At 33.8% G+C, this 6,609-nt stretch overlaps 1 protein-coding gene across 1 annotated transcript in view; it reads right to left on the bottom strand.

Moving 5' to 3' along the window:
- LOC133645475 (uncharacterized) overlaps positions 1-6,350 on the bottom strand; it is a gene marked incomplete at its 3' end in the record, with an annotated part of 51,086 nt that extends 44,736 nt beyond the window's left edge. Inside the window, exon 1 of the mRNA XM_062040315.1 lies at positions 6,132-6,350. The remainder of the gene's footprint in view (positions 1-6,131) is intronic.
- Positions 6,351-6,609: the final 259 nt, after the last annotated feature.

Here is a 6,609-nt window from a genome sequence, read left to right as displayed (position 1 = left end):
GTTGAATACTTCTTTGTACTCTATACTGCACCTTGGTACTGCCATACCTTACATACTGTGTTGAATACTTCTTTGTACTCTATACTGAACCTTGGTACTGCCATACCTTACATACTGTGTTGAATACTTCTTTGTACTCTATACTCAACCTTGGTACTGCCATACCTTACATACTGTGTTGAATACTTCTTTGTACTCTATACTGCACCTTGGTACTGCCATACCTTACATACTGTGTTGAAGTATGGGGGAATACTTACCACAACACTCCCATACTGTGTTGAAGTATGGGGGAATACTTACCACAACACAATTCATCCTCTGATCATATTACAGAAAAGATCATTCACAACGTTGGTTATTTAGAACATACTCATCATCTGTTTATGCAATCAAAGTTGATGACCTTGTTAAATATAATACATTAATAATCTTATATAAAGCATTTAACAAATTATTGCCGCCTAATCTACAACGTTTTTATATAAGACAAGTGCAGGCTCATAACTTGAGAGGCTTTGGATATTTCTTATTGTCGAGAGCTCAAACCACTCCTAAACCTTTTTGTGTGTCTGTATGCGGAGTAAAACTATGTTGTTGTGTGTCTGTATGCGGAGTAAAACTATGTTTTTGTGTGTCTGTATGCGGAGTAAAACTATGTTTTTGTGTGTCTGTATGCGGAGTAAAACTATGTTGTTGTGTGTCTGTATGCGGAGTAAAACTATGTTTTTGTGTGTCTGTATGCGGAGTAAAACTATGTTTGTGTGTGTCTGTATGCGGACTAAAACTATGTTGTCTATTACCATTGTTGGTATAATGTCTATTACCATTATTGCTATGTTGTCTATTACCATTTTTGGTATGTTGTCTATTACCATTGTTGCTATGTTGTCTATTACCATTATTGCTATGTTGTCTATTACCATTATTGCTATGTTGTCTATTACCATTGTTGCTATGTTGTCTATTACCATTATTGCTATATTGTCTATTAGCATTGTTGCTATGTTGTCTATTACCATTATTGCTATGTTGTCTATTACCATTATTGCTATATTGTCTATTACCATTGTTGCTATGTTGTCTATTACCATTATTGCTATGTTGTCTATTACCATTGTTGCTATGTTGTCTATTACCATTATTGCTATGTTGTCTATTACCATTATTGCTATGTTGTCTATTACCATTATTGCTATATTGTCTATTACCATTGTTGCTATGTTGTCTATTACCATTATTGCTATATTGTCTATTAGCATTGTTGCTATGTTGTCTATTACCATTATTGCTATGTTGTCTATTACCATTATTGCTATATTGTCTATTACCATTGTTGCTATGTTGTCTATTACCATTATTGCTATGTTGTCTATTAGCATTGTTGGTATGTTGTCTATTACCATTATTGCTATGTTGTCTATTACCATTATTGCTATATTGTCTATTACCATTGTTGCTATGTTGTCTATTACCATTATTGCTATGTTGTCTATTACCATTGTTGGTATGTTGTCTATTACCATTATTGCTATGTTGTCTATTACCATTATTGCTATGTTGTCTATTACCATTATTGCTATGTTGTCTATTACCATTATTGCTATGATGTCTATTACCATTATTGCTATGTTGTCTATTACCATTATTGCTATGTTGTCTATTACCATTATTGCTATGTTGTCTATTATCATTATTGCTATGTTGTCTATTACCATTATTGCTATGTTGTCTATTACCATTATTGCTATGTTGTCTATTACCATTATTGCTATGTTGTCTATTACCATTATTGCTATGTTGTCTATTACCATTATTGCTATGTTGTCTATTACCATTGTTGTTATGTTGTCTATTACCATTATTGCTATGTTGTCTATTACCATTGTTGGTATATTCATTCTTCCTACATAGTTGATACAAATGATTGTTACAGGGTAATAATGATTGTGGTAATGCCACTATGATACAACATGTGTATTATAATCCTTGAACAAAGTAAGAGTGAAAGTCATGTGAATAATCACTGAATGGAGAACTGAAGGTGGGATTAAATAAATGATCTTCTTGCCACTCCCTTTCAGGCAAAACTGGACAATCCTGCATTACATACTGTACATTACCTTTTGCACTTTATTCATTTATATTATTATGTGTTGTCAACTTTGTACTTTTTTATGTCATTGCCTGAAATAAAGAAATAAATAAATGAAATGAAAATGAACACCAGACTAGTAAGTCACTACATTACAGGTCGTATTTTATATGTGTACTATATTGTCTATTATAGGTCTTATGTACTATGTGTACTATATTGTAATAAACATGTTATTTCATATCTAAAGGACTGTAGTTATGTTACAAAAACATATTTTCAAAGTTGAAATCGTTGGTATTTTTGCTCAATAATATTTGATTGATGATTGCAGAAAGTGAATGAATGAGTGATTGCTTTATGGACCACGTACACAAACTCTTCATTACAATTATTGTTACAATGAATGAGTGATTGCTGTATGGACCACGTACACAAAGTCTTCATTACAATTATTGTTACAATGAATGAGTGATTGCTGTATGGACCACGTACACAAAGTCTTCATTACAATTATTGTTACAATGAATGAGTGATTGCTGTATGGATGACGTACACAAAGTCTTCATTACAATTATTGTTACAATGAATGAGTGATTGCTGTATGGATGACGTACACAAAGTCTTCATTACAATTATTGTTACAATGAATGAGTGATTGCTGTATGGATGACGTACACAAAGTCTTCATTACAATTATTGTTACAATGAATGAGTGATTGCTGTATGGATGACGTACACAAAGTCTTCATTACAATTATTGTTACAATGAATGAGTGATTGCTGTATGGATGACGTACACAAAGTCTTCATTACAATTATTGTTACAATGAATGAGTGATTGCTGTATGGATGACGTACACAAAGTCTTCATTACAATTATTGTTACAATGAATGAGTGATTGCTGTATGGATGACGTACACAAAGTCTTCATTACAATTATTGTTACAATGAATGAGTGATTGCTGTATGGATGACGTACACAAAGTCTTCATTACAATTATTGTTACAATGAATGAGTGATTGCTGTATGGACCACGTACACAAAGTCTTCATTACAATTATTGTTACAATGAATGAGTGATTGCTGTATGGATGACGTACACAAAGTCTTCATTACAATTATTGTTACAATGAATGAGTGATTGCTGTATGGATGACGTACACAAAGTCTTCATTACAATTATTGTTACAATGAATGAGTGATTGCTGTATGGACCACGTACACAAAGTCTTCATTACAATTATTGTTACAATGAATGAGTGATTGCTGTATGGACCACGTACACAAAGTCTTCATTACAATTATTGTTACAATGAATGAGTGATTGCTGTATGGACCACGTACACAAAGTCTTCATTACAATTATTGTTACAATGAATGAGTGATTGCTGTATGGATGACGTACACAAAGTCTTCATTACAATTATTGTTACAATGAATGAGTGATTGCTGTATGGATGACGTACACAAAGTCTTCATTACAATTATTGTTACAATGAATGAGTGATTGCTGTATGGATGACGTACACAAAGTCTTCATTACAATTATTGTTACAATGAATGAGTGATTGCTGTATGGATGACGTACACAAAGTCTTCATTACAATTATTGTTACAATGAATGAGTGATTGCTGTATGGACCACGTACACAAAGTCTTCATTACAATTATTGTTACAATGAATGAGTGATTGCTGTATGGATGACGTACACAAAGTCTTCATTACAATTATTGTTACAATGAATGAGTGATTGCTGTATGGACCACGTACACAAAGTCTTCATTACAATTATTGTTACAATGAATGAGTGATTGCTGTATGGATGACGTACACAAAGTCTTCATTACAATTATTGTTACAATGAATGAGTGATTGCTGCATGGACCACGTACACAAAGTCTTCATTACAATTATTGTTACAATGAATGAGTGATTGCTGTATGGATGATGTACACAAAGTCTTCATTACAATTATTGTTACAATGAATGAGTGATTGCTGTATGGACCACGTACACAAAGTCTTCATTACAATTATTGTTACAATGAATGAGTGATTGCTGTATGGACCACGTACACAAAGTCTTCATTACAATTATTGTTACAATGAATGAGTGATTGCTGTATGGACCACGTACACAAAGTCTTCATTACAATTATTGTTACAATGAATGAGTGATTGCTGTATGGATGATGTACACAAAGTCTTCATTACAATTATTGTTACAATGAATGAGTGATTGCTGTATGGACCACGTACACAAAGTCTTCATTACAATTATTGTTACAATGAATGAGTGATTGCTGTATGGACGACGTACACAAAGTCTTCATTACAATTATTGTTACAATGAATGAGTGATTGCTGCATGGACCACGTACACAAAGTCTTCATTACAATTATTGTTACAATGAATGAGTGATTGCTGTATGGATGATGTACACAAAGTCTTCATTACAATTATTGTTACAATGAATGAGTGATTGCTGTATGGACCACGTACACAAAGTCTTCATTACAATTATTGTTACAATGAATGAGTGATTGCTGTATGGACGACGTACACAAAGTCTTCATTACAATTATTGTTACAATGAATGAGTGATTGCTGTATGGATGACGTACACAAAGTCTTCATTACAATTATTGTTACAATGAATGAGTGATTGCTGTATGGACCACGTACACAAAGTCTTCATTACAATTATTGTTACAATGAATGAGTGATTGCTGTATGGACCACGTACACAAAGTCTTCATTACAATTATTGTTACAATGAATGAGTGATTGCTGTATGGACCACGTACACAAAGTCTTCATTACAATTATTGTTACAATGAATGAGTGATTGCTGTATGGATGACGTACACAAAGTCTTCATTACAATTATTGTTACAATGAATGAGTGATTGCTGTATGGACCACGTACACAAAGTCTTCATTACAATTATTGTTACAATGAATGAGTGATTGCTGTATGGACCACGTACACAAAGTCTTCATTACAATTATTGTTACAATGAATGAGTGATTGCTGTATGGACCACGTACACAAAGTCTTCATTACAATTATTGTTACAATGAATGAGTGATTGCTGTATGGATGACGTACACAAAGTCTTCATTACAATTATTGTTACAATGAATGAGTGATTGCTGTATGGACCACGTACACAAAGTCTTCATTACAATTATTGTTACAATGAATGAGTGATTGCTGTATGGACCACGTACACAAAGTCTTCATTACAATTATTGTTACAATGAATGAGTGATTGCTGTATGGATGACGTACACAAAGTCTTCATTACAATTATTGTTACAATGAATGAGTGATTGCTGTATGGACCACGTACACAAAGTCTTCATTACAATTATTGTTACAATGAATGAGTGATTGCTGTATGGACCACGTACACAAAGTCTTCATTACAATTATTGTTACAATGAATGAGTGATTGCTGTATGGATGACGTACACAAAGTCTTCATTACAATTATTGTTACAATGAATGAGTGATTGCTGTATGGATGACGTACACAAAGTCTTCATTACAATTATTGTTACAATGAATGAGTGATTGCTGTATGGATGACGTACACAAAGTCTTCATTACAATTATTGTTACAATGAATGAGTGATTGCTGTATGGACCACGTACACAAAGTCTTCATTACAATTATTGTTACAATGAATGAGTGATTGCTGTATGGATGACGTACACAAAGTCTTCATTACAATTATTGTTACAATGAATGAGTGATTGCTGTATGGATGACGTACACAAAGTCTTCATTACAATTATTGTTACAATGAATGAGTGATTGCTGTATGGACCACGTACACAAAGTCTTCATTACAATTATTGTTACAATGAATGAGTGATTGCTGTATGGATGACGTACACAAAGTCTTCATTACAATTATTGTTACAATGAATGAGTGATTGCTGTATGGACCACGTACACAAAGTCTTCATTACTATTACTATTACAATATTTGCAACAAGAAGCAAAATCAGTGTGCTCACCTGGTAGTTGTTGTATGTGGTCTCCTGCACCTGGTAGTTGTTGTATGCGGTCACCTGGACCTGGTAGTTGTTGTATGTGGTCAAAGGAAGACCATGGCGACACAATGATGTCTGGTTTCCTGGTAAATCACAACACAATACACCTTGCTTTCACAAGGCAACTGATCAACAATGCAGGATTCATTGTGTCACAGTGAGTGTGTGTGCGGGGTGTGTGTGTGTGTGTGTGTGTGTGTGTGTGTGTGTGTGTGTGTGTGTGTGTGTGTGTGTGTGTGTGTGTGTGTGTGTGTGTGTGTGTGTGTGTGTGTGTGTGTGTGTGTGTGTGTGTGTGTGTGCGGGGTGTGACTACCATGCAGTGGACACACCCACACCACAGGTGCATTGTGACACATGTGGGCTGCAATGTTTCCATGACATGTAGAGATTATATGTGAAGAATACTAATATTCATGTGAAGAATATAATATAATATTAATAT

This window comes from Entelurus aequoreus, unplaced genomic scaffold, assembly GCF_033978785.1.
Source record: "Entelurus aequoreus isolate RoL-2023_Sb unplaced genomic scaffold, RoL_Eaeq_v1.1 HiC_scaffold_153, whole genome shotgun sequence".
Lineage (NCBI taxonomy): Eukaryota > Metazoa > Chordata > Actinopteri > Syngnathiformes > Syngnathidae > Entelurus > Entelurus aequoreus.
This window is presented reverse-complemented; position numbering and strand designations above follow the sequence as displayed.